Source organism: Gossypium arboreum, chromosome 4 (genome assembly GCF_025698485.1).
Source record: "Gossypium arboreum isolate Shixiya-1 chromosome 4, ASM2569848v2, whole genome shotgun sequence".
Classification (NCBI taxonomy): domain Eukaryota; kingdom Viridiplantae; phylum Streptophyta; class Magnoliopsida; order Malvales; family Malvaceae; genus Gossypium; species Gossypium arboreum.
The window spans coordinates 80,158,117-80,173,663 of NC_069073.1; the positions used below are offsets into that span (position 1 = coordinate 80,158,117).

General features: G+C 34.6%; 1 long non-coding RNA gene across 1 annotated transcript; it reads left to right on the top strand.

Annotated features, from left to right (window-relative positions):
- LOC108458343 (uncharacterized) lies at positions 1-13,982 on the top strand. Its single transcript, XR_001867282.2, has 2 exons — positions 1-324; positions 13,663-13,982. It is a non-coding gene; the product is annotated as an uncharacterized LOC108458343 (long non-coding RNA).
- The last annotated feature ends 1,565 nt before the right edge of the window (positions 13,983-15,547 follow it).

The following is a 15,547-nucleotide window of genomic DNA, read 5'->3' on the forward strand; positions in this document are numbered from 1 at the left end:
AAGAAAACCCAAACAAAATTAAAACACACATGATAAACAAATTATACAAAAACCAAACAAAGAGGATTCTAGAATCAGTGAGACACCGACCCTTACACCCAATCAATTCCTTTGTTTTTTCCCCCAACCCAAAAATATCTATCAATGTTCAAAACTGACAATTTCACAAAACCAAGAAGGAGCGTCCAAAAAAGATAGATCAAACGTCAAAAGAAAGAAACTCATTTCCCTCATTCTTCAAACGTTCCCTTCTCAATCAATCCAGTTCTATCGACTCCCCATCGTTGTCTTGGGATCCACAGACGAAAATGCTTTCCCCTCCAGGTAAACTGCTTTCCCCTCTTAAAGCATTTTTTTTGCCAAAGCATGAGTGAGTTCATTTGCTGATCTTGGAACATGATTGAAACTGATTTCTTGATAGTTACTCTTCATTTGTTGTATATTTCTTGTGAAAACTCCAATATGTGATTTATCAAGTTTCAAAGACTTATATTTCTTGACTATTGTTAATGAATCCTCTTCAATAATGACTCGTATCCATCCTTTATCAAAACCCGTACTCACCGCAAGTTGACAAGCTAAAGCTTCAACAACGAATGTAGACACTACTCCCTCATGGAAACTCATACGAGTGAACAACACTATTCCTCTTTCATCCCTAACAACCATTCCTGACACTGATGGAAATCTTCGACCATCAAAAGCACTATCAAAATTTATTTTGATGACTGAACTCGGTGGAGCTTTCCAACTCACATCCTCTATTCTCTTAGTATAGGTGTTTTCCTCTAACCCTTTAAGTTCTTCCATATAGTTAGAAACAAAATTTGCAGTGTCCTTGCCAGTAATAATTTTTCTGTCATGAACCCTTCTGTTTCTGTCTTTCCAAATAGCACAGAGTGCGCAGAAAAACATCTTCCTCTGATGGGTGGTGCAAGTCTCGAAAACCCATGTAAGCCATTGTTCAAACTCCATACACTGAATGTTCAAAAAGTGCAAACAGTTTAATTCTGACCAAACTTCAACTGTTATAAGGCGGCGCCGAAACAAACAATCCATTGATTCCTCTGCACTTCCACACCGAGGGTAGCAGGAAGTTGTGGCCAACTTCTTAAACTTCAAGTTAGCAAGCGTAGGTAGATAGTTCTAAGGAATCCTCCAAATAGTAATTTTAATTTTCCTTAGGAGGTGTAACACCTGTATTCAACGCCGGAATAGGGTTATGGAGCATTACCGAACATATTGTACAATTACACATACATTTTCTCATACATTTTCAATTTCATGCAATTATCAATGAACAACATTTATATCATCCCTGATATGAGCCTACGAGGCTCAAAACATGCATTCAGGGTGGTTCGTGACTAAATCAATAACTTTAGAAATTTTTAGAGCACTTAGAAAATTTTTCCAAAAACAGGGGACACACACTGGTGTCACAGGCCATGTGGACATTCGAAATGGGATCATATGGCTGTGTCCCAGCCCGTGTCCAACCCCGTGTAACTCTCTGACTTGGGTCACATGACCAACACACACGCCTGTGTGGCTAGCCCGTGTGCCCTAAAAATGGCCACACACACCAGTGTGGCAAGCCGTGTGCTAGGCTGTGCTAAACCTGTAGGGTATACTGACTTATGCCACACAGCCAAGTCACACGCTCGTGTGTGAGACCATGTGGAGCATGCTGACTTGATTTCAATTTCAACACCAGGGGACACACGGCCATGTAACCTGACCGTGTGTCACACAAGGCTGAGATACACGCTCGTATCTCTGCCCGTGTGGACAAAAATAGGCTATTTACCAAGCCATTTTGCCACCTAATTTGCACATACCTAAACCAATCCATTTAGCACAATACAAGGAATCAAAATAGGCATTCTCATAACTTTAATCAAGCATAAATCATACAATTTTAATACCAACAACATAAAAGCACACATAAATCACCATATGCCAATCAATTTCATACCAAAACTCAAAATCTCAAATCATCAATATGGGCACATCCAAATATGCATTTATTTTACTTAAAATCCCAAGCATATCATTCCTCAAACATGGACTATTTCATACTCCAATTACTAATTCAAAAACAACCCATCACAGCAAGCATTTATAGAACCATTACCAAACTCAAAACAAAGGTTATTTGCACACTTATATACATCACCAAATTCACCAAGATAATCTAACTCACATGACTATTTATGAAACAAAACATTAAACATTTACAAGCCAATTCAAATGGCTAAATTCATCATCAACTTATATACCAAAATGATCAAAGTTCCTATACATGTCATAAATTCTAAAAACATAGATTCAAAAGTACCAAAATGTTAGCTTGATAGTGTGATGAAGTCTCTGACGATCCCCGAATCTGAGCTAGCTTTGAAATCACTATAAAACACGGAAAAATAAATAGAGTAAGCTTTATAGCTTAGTAAGCTCATATGATTAATAAGTATACTTGCCAACTCATTCAGAACTTAAAGAACATGAATAAATATAAGTAATACATTAAATTCAACAATTTGCACATTCTCATATTTCTATAAATCATGTATAAATTCATCAACTTTCACTTACTTGTCAAACTCATCATGAGTACCTGAACTGATCCGTAACATCACTTACATCCTCGTACCATCATCTTTTCCCGTTGAACCATTTGAAATAATATCGTATACTCAGGAATCTCGCACCAAAGTGCCATATACATAGCCAATGCTATTTCAATCTCATATCACATATATGCTCACTCTCGAGCTATCAATGGGCCTGCTTACACAAGCTGTCAGTCAAGACGTAGCTACACGGTGCTGCTCACACAAGTTGTCAAGTAACCGCAACACATGCCGGTATACTCAGCCACCGGTAGGACGTACAGGACCAGCACCCGGATCACATAATCACAATAACCCCTAATGAAATGTCACTAGTATCCTATCTATTCCTAAGGTTCAACCGAGATCCTCACTGTCTCAATGCTTTGTCGATTGGTTCTGAAATGTCGTAATATCATAATTATAATATTTAAGTATATAAACGCGTATAACATTAAGCTTACTAATCATACAAACTTACCTTGGTTCATAAAAACGATAAAATAGGTCGATTAGTTGAGTAGTTTGTTTTTCCCCCGATCTAGATCCGAATTTCGCTTTTCTTGATCTATATGTAATCAAATTTAGCTTATTTAATAATCTTTCTATTCAATTTAATCCAAAACACTCATTAACTCACATTTATGCTTTTGCCCCAAGTATTTCACAACTTTTACAATTTAGTCCTTATTTCATAAAATCACAAATTCTTGCAATTTAACCACAACCCATGATAGAGAAATTACAAATAGGTCCCTAGCAGCCCATATTTTTTATTTATTTCATCTTTTACTCCAAAAATTACACATTTTACAATTTAAACCCTAATTTTCATTTTCACTAAAAATCACTTTAAAAAACTTGTATAACTATCATCAAACATTCATAATCTATCATCAATCATTAACATACATGTTTATTCATCAATGGAAACATTCTAAATCTTTAAGAGTTTTGGAAAATAGTCCCTGGGCTAGCTAGACCTAGTTGCAACGATCTCAAAAACATAGGAATCATCAAAAACGAGCCAAAATTTACTCACCAATTGAGCTAGGAAGCTTGACCAAACATATCCATGGCTTTATCTAGGTTAAAATCAGTTGAACGAAGATGATAAACATCAAAATATGGCTTTTATTTGTATTTATTTTAGTTTAATATACTAATTACCTATTTACCCTTTTCTAATTCATTAAAACATACATAAATAATGTCCATAAAAGTCCACTTGAGCAAGCAATGGTATAATTACCATATAACTCCCTCAACTAATCAATTTCATAGCCATTTAGTACTTTTAGCTATTAGAACATTGCTTTTGCACTTTACGCTATTTAGTCCTTTTTATCAAATTAAACACTTAAACGATAAAATTTCTTACGAAAATTTCACACAATCATACTATCATGCTGTAAATATTAAATTAATAATAAAATAAATATTTTTACCTCAGATTTGTGGTTCTAAAGCCACTTTCTAATTTGACTAAAAACAGACTGTTACAGGATGTCTATGTTCCATAAAAGTTTGTAGAAAACACTAGATCTAGTCTGTAATATATAAGCAGTAGGATCCTTCAAATTTTTTTGTAATAGTTTGTAAGCACTACAAACCGAGAACTCTTTCGAAGGCTCCCCATCCCATACCAAAAAATCTTCATGGGCTTCTTGAGCAAGCGAAATTCAAAGGATATTAACAACGTTCGACTGCAAGAAGGTATCATTTATTAACCCCTACTTCCGAATACGTTCATTGGAATCTATTAACTCCGACACCATTAAATTCTGCATATTACGACTATTTTTAGATATTTTAAAATTTGCATTACCGGGAATCTATGCATCATTGTATATTGAAATTTTATTCCCCAAACCCACATGCTAGCATAAGCCCTCATTTAAAACCCCTTTTGACGCCCAAATACTTTTCAAAGTATAAGACGGATTATTCCCTAAAAGAGTATCCATAAAATCATATCTTGGAAAGTATTTAACTTTTAGCACACGCACAATAAGTGAATTTAGACGATTTATAATCCTCCACCCCTGTTTGACCAGCAAAGAAATATTAAACTTTCTCATGTTTCAATACCCATCCCCCCATCCTCTTTCAACCTACACATATGTCTCTAGTCTCACTAATGTATCCCTCGCCTTCCCTATCCTTTTTTCCATCAATATTTTACTATAATGCTTTAAATTTCTCCATAACAAGACTTTGGCAACAAAAAACACAGTATTGCATTTGTGGGGATTTCTTGTAAAACTTATTTAATAAAAAATTCATTTCCCCCTTTTCACAAAAGCCTCATGCTCCAATTCTCGATTCTCTCCTTAATCCTATCCTTTAAGCTTTGAAAAGATGCTTTCTTCCTTCTTCCCACCATATTCACTAGCCTCAAATACTTTTCAACATTTTTGGAAAAATACACCTTCATCAAATTTGAGACCCAGATCTTCTCCCCCTCAAAAATATTTGAACTAAAGAAAATTGTTGATTTACTAAAATTCACACATTAACTAGAACAATTCTGATATTCCTGAAGAATATCTTTCAATAAAAGAGCATCTCTTGTTGTTGCCTTCCCAAAGAGAATACTGTCATCCTCAAATAAGAGATATGAGATTTTAAGCCCTCATTTACTAGCCTTTACCCCTTTCAAAAGCCTTCTATCCATAGCCAACCTCATCAAAGCTGATATACCTTTACGATAAATGAGAAATAAAAAGGACTAAGAGGGTCCCCTTGACGAAGGCCCTTTGAAGGTCGAAATCTTCTTCCTGTGCAAAAATTAACCTTTACCGAATATGAAGTCGATGAAATACATCTCAATATGATACTTACCCAATCAGAAGCAAAACCCATTTTTAACATTACTGCCTTTAGAAAAGCTTATTCAACCCTATCATAGGCTTTATTCATATCTAGCTTAATTGCCATGTAGCCCTTCTTTTCAGTGCCCTTGTAGCGAAATGTGTGTAACAATTCATAAACGAGTAAAACATTATAAAAAATTAGTCTCCCTGACATAAAGGAACTTTGAGCACAATCGACACAGTTTCCAATAATGCCCTGAAGTCAGTTTGCTAAAACTTTTTGTAACACCCCGTACCCGAGACCGTTGCCGGAGTCGAACACGAGGTGTTAACGGACTTAATTCATTAATTAAACAGCTCATACAATTCATTTTAAAATTTCCAGACAAGCTGGCTAACTGCATCACAGTCGCTTTAAAATCATATCTCGAGTTACTGAAACTCAAATCAAGATCCGTAAATTTTCCCTAAATCTAGACTCATATATCTATTTAATATATTTTTCTAGAATTTTGGTTGGGCCAATTAGTACAGTTTATTAGTTAAAGTCTCCCTTGTTTCAGGGTTCAACTACTCTGACCTCTGTGTATTACGAATCAGATATCTCCCTATACAGACCTTCAATGACTATGCCGTTTGTCTCTAATAAAACTAGACTCAATATGGAATCTGTACATATAAAGCGTGACTTCTAATTATCTTTGTAAAATTTATGGTGAATTTCCAAAGTCAGAACAGGGGATCCAGAAATCGCTCTGGCCCTGTTTCACAAAAATTTAAACATCTCATAAAATATAGCTCATATACCTGTTTCGCTTATTCCATATGAAAATAGACTCATCAAACTTCGATTCCATAACTTATTCATTATTTAATTCCATTTCTACTATTTTTAGTGATTTTTTAAACTCACGTCACTGCTGCTGTCTGAATCTATTTTATGGTAAATTTTACCTATTTCATGGTTTCCATGGATTAGCTAGCAATTTGACATACATAATACCAAATATGATCATGATTAGCCATTCCAATGGCTAATCATTACCAAGCATTTCTATTTCCATACCACTCAATAACCATATCATAAGACCATACATATAAAATGATTATAATGCTATACATGCCATACTCAAAATATACAAGCCATTATGCCAAGATGGTATACGGATAGTGTGAGCGTGCCTCCGACCGCTTCCGATTTCGAGCTGGCTTGTCAACACTACAAGGAATGAAAAGGAGGAGTAAGCATAAATGCTTAGTAAGCTCACATGCAAATAGCAAGTAACATAACCATATAAGCAAACATAAAACATCATTTGCATAATCATCACCAAGACATTCATATCACCTTTTCATTTATCATCTTACCATATTGTTGTTATATCGAGTTTTCAACCCGAGGGTTAAGTACATACCTGTTCAAAGTATCCATTTCACAACACTTACCAATACGTCCCTTTCATCTTGAGTATTCCTCCATTTGAGTAGAACTTTACCCGTTGAACACATCGGAATATAATTCGGATACATGGATAACTTGCACATAAGTGCCACATATTCAATCAAGCAATCATGTAACCTGCCCATAAGCGAACTCGGACTCAACTCAACGAGCTCGGGCGTTCGCATCCATAAGTGAACTCGGACTCAACTCAACGAGTTCGGATGCCTAGTTACATCTCACGAACTCGGACTCAACTCAACGAGTTCGGACATTCGCATCCATAAGTGAACTCGGACTCAACTCAACGAGTTCGGATGCTCAACCATCCTAGTGACATGTCACTTGTATCCTAATCTATTCCTAAGGTTCAAACGGGCTTTTTTCCTCGATCTCACATTGCCGTCTTCCATGGAATATCGAAACCGATACTCGGTAGCAATTCATAGTTATCAAGTAGTAAACATAATTTGCATATTACTCAACATTAACCACAAAGCATAATATTTCACGATAAAAAAATCAGCATATCATATAATTACCATCAATAACTTAAAATAACAATTATGCTACATTATTTACACATGAACTTACCTCGTATGCGAAAATGGCTACTTTTACCATTTCGTCCACAACTTGGTATTTTTCCATTTTAGCCCTAATTTCAGCTTTTCCTTGCTAATCGAGCTTGGAAGCTTGAAAACCCTAGCCATGGTTTCTCCTTGCTATATTCGCCATGGGGTTGAAGATGAGCAAAATTGGCTTTTAATTTTGTATTTTAATTCATTTTACCCTAAATGACCAAAATGCCCTTACTACTAAACTTTCCAAAAATTCCTTCCATGTCCTAATTTTTGTCCATAGACTTAGAAATTGGTAAAATTACTCTTTAAGGACCTCTAATTAATAATCTAATTCAATTTTATGCAAAATACTTCTAGAACACAAGTTTTGCAATTTATTCAATTTAGTCCCAAATTTCAAATTAAGCACTTTATGCATAAAATTTCTTCACGAAATTTTCACACAATCATGCAATCATATCATAGACCTTAAAATAATCATAAAATAATTATTTCTATCTCGGATTTTGTGGTCACGAAACCACTATTCCGACTAGGCCCAAAATCGATATTACAACTCTCCCCCTTCGTGGATTTTCGTCCCAAAATCTTACCGTAAAAGTGGTCTTCACTTTTAATCTCATATTTGGTGTCAAGAACTTGCACTTAGACTGTACCTCCAATACATCTCTTCAATTTCTCATATGATCTAAAAGCTTCCAGCCTCAACTCTCAACTGTTCTTAAATTTTCAACCCTTCTCAATTTCCCATGATATCATGACATAAAACCGGATCTCAACTTGATTTAATGGAGACCGAATTCCAAGAAATCCAACAATCAAAGAGACACGAAATTCCATGAATCGATGAGTAGGAATTCATTCAATACAGATGTGATTTATAGATCTCGCCAAACATTTAACAATAGGATACATCACATTTTCCTCTTTCCGCCATAGAAATAATTCTGATATGGCCTCAAGAATAATCCTTCTCATTTCCATCCCAATATCAACATTGACAAGGATAATTTTGATAGATCCCAATGCTCGGCTTTAACCCCTTTAACAACTCCGATTTTATGTAACATCGGATGCTCTAAACCGTCACATTACCTCACCGTCTTGAAACACATCACAATTCATACAACAATACATTACTTGAAAGTCGAAGTCTTTGCTCAATGTAGACTAGTCTAGTTCGGGCGCTTGGTTACCAATATTCTCATCTATCCGAACTCTGTCAACATGTAATAAACTTTTAGCTTTCACAAGATGGAAACCTTATCATTCGTAGTGACTTAAACTAATATTCAACTCTTTCTAATAAATATACACTTCTCGTTCAAACTATTTACTCTTTTATACGTACAAAATGAAATTCTATTATCATACTTGGGAAAAATAATCCTGACATAATTGTCACATGAAATCTTTCAAATAAATAATTTACCATACCGACTAAAACTCGCTTTTATCACCTATGCCTTTATCGATGTCAAATCCTTACGAAAATTAGAAAAAATCCCAATACTAAAATCACCACATTACCAAGATCAAATTAGAAGTATAGTCATATTTGACATGATTATCACGAGTGAAGAACGATTTGAACATGAGTCATAATTGACAAATTATGGAACAAAGATAACAAGAAAACCGAATAAAGAAATCCAAGATAGAGAAACCGAATAAAGAAATCCGAATAAAGAGATCCGGGATAAAAAACCTAAGATACGATACTATGCCGAGAATCGAAAACCAAATTCATAGAGAAAATACAGAATACCCTGATAATTCTTCAAAGAAAGAAAGTCCAAAAGAAAACATCATTTAATCCCACTGAAATCAAATATAACAAGATCAATATATCTTCCCATACATATATATCGATGAAGCATCAAGTAGAAGAAAGCAGAATCATAATATCATATGAATTCTCTCATCAATTCTTATCGATTTAAATGAAATAGAATACCCGATAAAATAGAGCAATATAAATTATAAACCAATCAGACTACCAATGCTTTCATCCAACACGAATTAGAAGACATTCCCATATAACAAGAATTTCTTCGAAGATCAATAGCCATAGAAATATTTCGAGAACGGGTGAACACATAGAACATCTCAAAAGAGATCTAAATCTGTCCGGTCATAATCATCACACTCAGATAATTCACATTTGAAATATCATTTCCCCAACTAGTTCTGCCGTCACAAATTTCATATTAAATCATTCACTAAAGAATGTCAGTTTTGAATAAATTTCGATTTACACTTTTCTCGACCTTGCACTTGAGTAATTCGATTTACCAAAGAGAATTCCTTCTCTAACTAGGACAGTGCATAACTCCAATAATTTTTACGTCGATCCGATACTTTCTGGCTCTGACTTTACTTATCAGCTCATTTTCAATCTCGGATCATACTTATAATTATTCTATCACTGAACTCTTTGGGTTCTCAACCGAAAACTTATTCAATACAAATCTCATGAAATTCCATTATAAGTACCACTTTGGTAAGGGGGAGGGGTTGTAGGACCTCTGACTCGACTTTCTTATACATACACATATGACACAACTTCCATCATCATAGTAACATCATCATAATCATGTCATTCATTCATGTTGGCTTACACCAATTTTCCTATTGTCCCATTTAGACAATATACTTATGCATACATTCTATGTTTTCTAGACAGCTTTACTTATCCATTCAATTAATTAAATTAATTCATGCTCATGACATTATATAAGGCCAAACAAACATAGATATTTACATCACCATCACAACTTTCATTTCGTGCATCATCATGTACATATCATTACAATCATATAATTCAGTCCAACAATTTAACATAGATAAGTTCATTTCATTATAATCCTTTACCTCATAAAAATTATATACCATTAACATTCATCAACATTCGACATCCAATCAAGACAAGGACATTTTTCATTCAGATCATAATATTATGACCTTTATTCATACCTCTACTACTTTTTATTTATTCCGTTCATCTTATCAAGTAAGCTACATACACTACATCGTATGAGCATTAAGCAAATATAGATATTTATCACAACATGAACTTTCATCTCACATATTATCACATATGTATCATAAACCTTTATTCATACTTTTCTGAACCGAGACTTATCATAATCATAATTTTACTCAAATACCTTTACTTAACATTGAACATGGTTGGCGCAGCTTCGGTTGGAGAGTACCTGCCTAAATAAGACGGTACTTATACGCGTCGGAAGACATCACACTATCACGCATCGCTGGCATGTATAGCTAAACTTTTACACATGCTAGGTTAGTCCGAGAACCGACTAAACCTGCTCGATACCACTAAATGTAACACCCGTGCACTCGAGACCGTTGTTTGAGTCGAACACGAGGTGTTAACGGACTTAATTCATTAATTAAACAGCTCATACAATTCATTTTAAAATTTCCAGACAAGCTGGCTAACTGCATCACAGTCGCTTTAAAAATCATATCTCGAGTTACGAAACTCGAAATCAAGATCCGTAAATTTTCCCTAAATCTAGACTCATATATCTATTTAATATATTTTTTCTAGAATTTTTGGTTGGGCCAATTAGTATAGTTTATTAGTTAAAGTCTCCCCTGTTTCAGGGTTCAACTACTCTGACCTCTGTGTATTACGAATCAGATATCTCCCTATACAGACCTTCAATGACTATGCCGTTTGTCTCTAATAAAACTAGACTCAATATGGAATCTGTACATATAAAGCGTGACTTCTAATTATCTTTGTAAAATTTATGGTGAATTTCCAAAGTCAGAACAGGGGATCCAGAAATCGCTCTGGCCCTGTTTCACAAAAATTTAAACATCTCATAAAATATAGCTTATATACCTGTTTCGCTTATTCCATATGAAAATAGACTCATCAAACTTCGATTCCATAACTTATTCATTATTTAATTCCATTTCTACTATTTTTAGTGATTTTTTAAACTCACGTCACTGCTGCTGTCTGAATCTATTTTATGGTAAATTTTACCTATTTCATGGTTTCCATGGATTAGCTAGCAATTTGACATACATAATACCAAATATGATCATGATTAGCCATTCCAATGGCTAATCATTACCAAGCATTTCTATTTCCATACCACTCAATAACCATATCATAAGACCATACATATAAAATGATTATAATGCTATACATGCTATACTCAAAATATACAAGCCATTATGCCAAGATGGTATACTGGATAGTGTGAGCGTGCCTCCGACCGCTTCCGATTTCGAGCTGGCTTGTCAACACTACAAGGAATGAAAAGGAGGAGTAAGCATAAATGCTTAGTAAGCTCACATGCAAATAGCAAGTAACATAACCATATAAGCAAACATAAAACATCATTTGCATAATCATCACCAAGACATTCATATCACCTTTTCATTTATCATCTTACCATATTGTTGTTATATCGAGTTTTCAACCCGAGGGTTAAGTACATACCTGTTCAAAGTATCCATTTCACAACACTTACCAATACGTCCCTTTCATCTTGAGTATTCCTCCATTTGAGTAGAACTTTACCCGTTGAACACATCGAATATAATTCGGATACATGGATAACTTGCACATAAGTGCCACATATTCAATCAAGCAATCATGTAACCTGCCCATAAGCGAACTCGGACTCAACTCAACGAGCTCGGGCGTTCGCATCCATAAGTGAACTCGGACTCAACTCAACAAGTTCGGATGCCTAGTTACATCTCACGAACTCGGACTCAACTCAACGAGTTCGGACATTCGCATCCATAAGTGAACTCGGACTCAACTCAACGAGTTCGGATGCTCAACCATCCTAGTGACATGTCACTTGTATCCTAATCTATTCCTAAGGTTCAAACGGGCTTTTTTCCTTGATCTCACATTGCCGTCTTCCATGGAATATCGAAACCGATACTCGGTAGCAATTCATATTTATCAAGTAGTAAACATAATTTGCATATTACTCAACATTAACCACAAAGCATAATATTTCACGATAAAAAATCAGCATATCATATAATTACCATCAATAACTTAAAATAACAATTATGCTACATTATTTACACATGAACTTACCTCGTATGCTAAAATGGCTACTTTTACCATTTCGTCCACAACTTGGTATTTTTCCATTTTAGCCCGAATTTCGCTTTTCCTTGCTAATCGAGCTTGGAAGCTTGAAAACCCTAGCCATGGTTTCTCCTTGCTATATTCGCCATGGGGTTGAAGATGAGCAAAATTGGCTTTTAATTTTGTATTTTAATTCATTTTACCCTAAATGACCAAAATGCCCTTACTACTAAACTTTCCAAAATTCCTTCCATGTCCTAAATTTTGTCCATAGACTTAGAAATTGGTAAAATTACTCTTTAAGGACCTCTAATTAATAATATAATTCAATTTTATGCAAAATACTTCTAGAACACAAGTTTTGCAATTTATTCAATTTAGTCCCAAATTTCAAATTAAGCACTTTATGCATAAAATTTCTTCACGAAATTTTCACACAATCATGCAATCATATCATAGACCTTAAAATAATCATAAAATAATTATTTTTATCTCGGATTTTGTGGTCACGAAACCACTATTCCGACTAGGCCCAAAATTAGGATATTACACTTTTGCCACAATTTTATATAAAATAGAACACAAACTAACGGGTCTAAAATTCCTTAGGTTTTTAGGATTTGGAATTTTAGGGATAAGAACAATTTTTGTAACATTTTCATAATCAAGATCATTACCTTCATTAAGAACCCGCAAACAGTAGCAGAGAACATCATTCTTGACAATATGCCAGTACTTCTAAAAAAACAGAGCTAAGAAACCATCAAAACCTAGTGCTTTTGTGGGTCTCATTTCTGTCAATGTTGTGTTAACATCTTCCTCAGTAAACTTTGCTAAAAGGAAAATATTCTTCTCATGAAATATGCTAGTATTAATCCCTAATAAAATATGCGACAGATCACCAATTCCATTCGAAGAAATCAAATTTTGAAAATATTCCGTAGCAAGCTCCCCAATTTCATCTTTTGTGCTTGCTACTGTTCCATCTTCTCGTTCCAAACTTCCTGATAATACTCTAAAATGACATGCTTTTATGTGTTAATTACATATGTATTTTGAGTACAATCCTACTAATTTGGGTTGTTTATGGTTTTTTATCTTGTAGGGACTAAATTGACGGCAAAAGGAAATTTGAGGGCAAAAAGTATGAATTTAAAGACAAAACGAGTCAACATGCGAAATAGGAAAGAAGTGGTGCCAAAAATACAAAGTGTGAAAGACTTGGGAAAAAAATTCAAAGAAGAGATTTATGAACATAAGACTTTATTTAAATTTGAATTTTATTTTTAGGATTTAGGATTATTATGATATTGTTTAGATTTAATTTCAAATTATATCTTTTATTATCTTCTAGTGTTTAAATAGGAACAAAATATGTTTTTATGTATTATAAATAAGGGATAGAGTGACATGAATATTCATTCATCACTTCTGTAAAGAACTCTTTCCCTCTAAGGCTCTTAGCCTTTTTGTTCCTTTTTATTTTCCAATAAAATTCCATTCCATTAAACATATGTTTTTTTTCCCAAAAAGTATGAGCCACTAAACACATCTAGCCAAAGGTTATCAAGACTCCTCCAAAAAAAGTTCATGAGGCTTAGAACCCATACTTAATCCTTCGCAACAGGTATTCATCGTTTCTCCGCATTATAGGATTGACGCTTCCGTCCATGTCCTTCCAAAAGTAATCTTTTCATCTTGTGCAAAGGCGACCGCTTTGTATGTTTTGGGAAGACTGCACAGTCGGCTCGTTAACTGACTGTGTCAGAAGTTGTCGAGCCTAAGAGACAAAATGGCGTGGCATTCGCCGTTGAGAAATGATGATCTAGTGTAAGACAGTCCTACAAAAGTGACGGTTGGCTAGAGTTAAGTTCCTCTAAATCATAAAGCTAAAACCTAAGTGGAGCTGGTGTTTATAGGCATCCTCTTCCACTATAACTAGCTTATTCGGTCATGAGAATGATCACCTAAATGCCTATGATTGAACCAAAGGAGGATCGAGATAACCAGAAGTTGGAATCCCTCAAATCGAAAAACCCATTCCCTCAACTCTATTTCTTTTTACAATTGCAATTTCAATTTATTCAATTTCAACTCATTCATATTTTTAGTTCTATTTTTTTTCTACCAGGTCAGACGTTTTCCTTATGCCCAGGATTTCGAGGAACAAGAAGTTGTAGCGATCTAGTCCCTGAGGATTTGACCCTATTTCCCTTATACTATTATTTTCGTTATTTCTTAAGGATAAGTTATTTTTGGTGCTTTCAACGACACACCACTGCCAATAGTATTTTTATTTTTTCGAGTCGAAGCGTACTTATGGAAAAATATAGTGTTTTTATCACCCAAACGAAGCCAATTAGCTCTCACCCTTTGTTCCCAAAAAGCTTCGTCCTTATCAAGCTCAAAGTTCAGTTGGATCTTAACATCTATGAGTGCTACCAAATTATCATCATCTCGACCCTCAGCCATTAGATCTTCCAAATTTTTAGAAAGGGCACACTTCAATTCATTGCAGTTCACCTTAATCATTTTTTTCCCATTTTATCAAACCAGAGCTCAATTCTTTTAATTTTTCGAAAATAAATCCTCTAGTCAAATCCCAAAGTCACTTAATTTCTTCTTCTAAAGAATCCTCCATTGTTTACAACACCTCAAATTTAAAATTAGTTGTTTTATTTCTTCTTATTTTACTAATAGTGCTTAGTAGGATTGGGCAACGATCTAAGAAAGAATTCAGTAAATGTTTCATTGTCGCATGTGGGAACATACTCAACCAATCGTCATTAGTAACCCCTCTATTCAACCACTCCCTAATATTAGTCTCGAGTAGATTTCCCCGTTCCCAAGTGAACCAATTCCTTGAGTAGGACAATCATCAAGAGTCTTTCCAAAAGCCTCCATTCTAAATTCCTCTATTGGTACCCCCACTAACCTTTTCGAAAGAGTATAAAACTTCATTGACATCTCAGCACACTAATCAAAAAAAA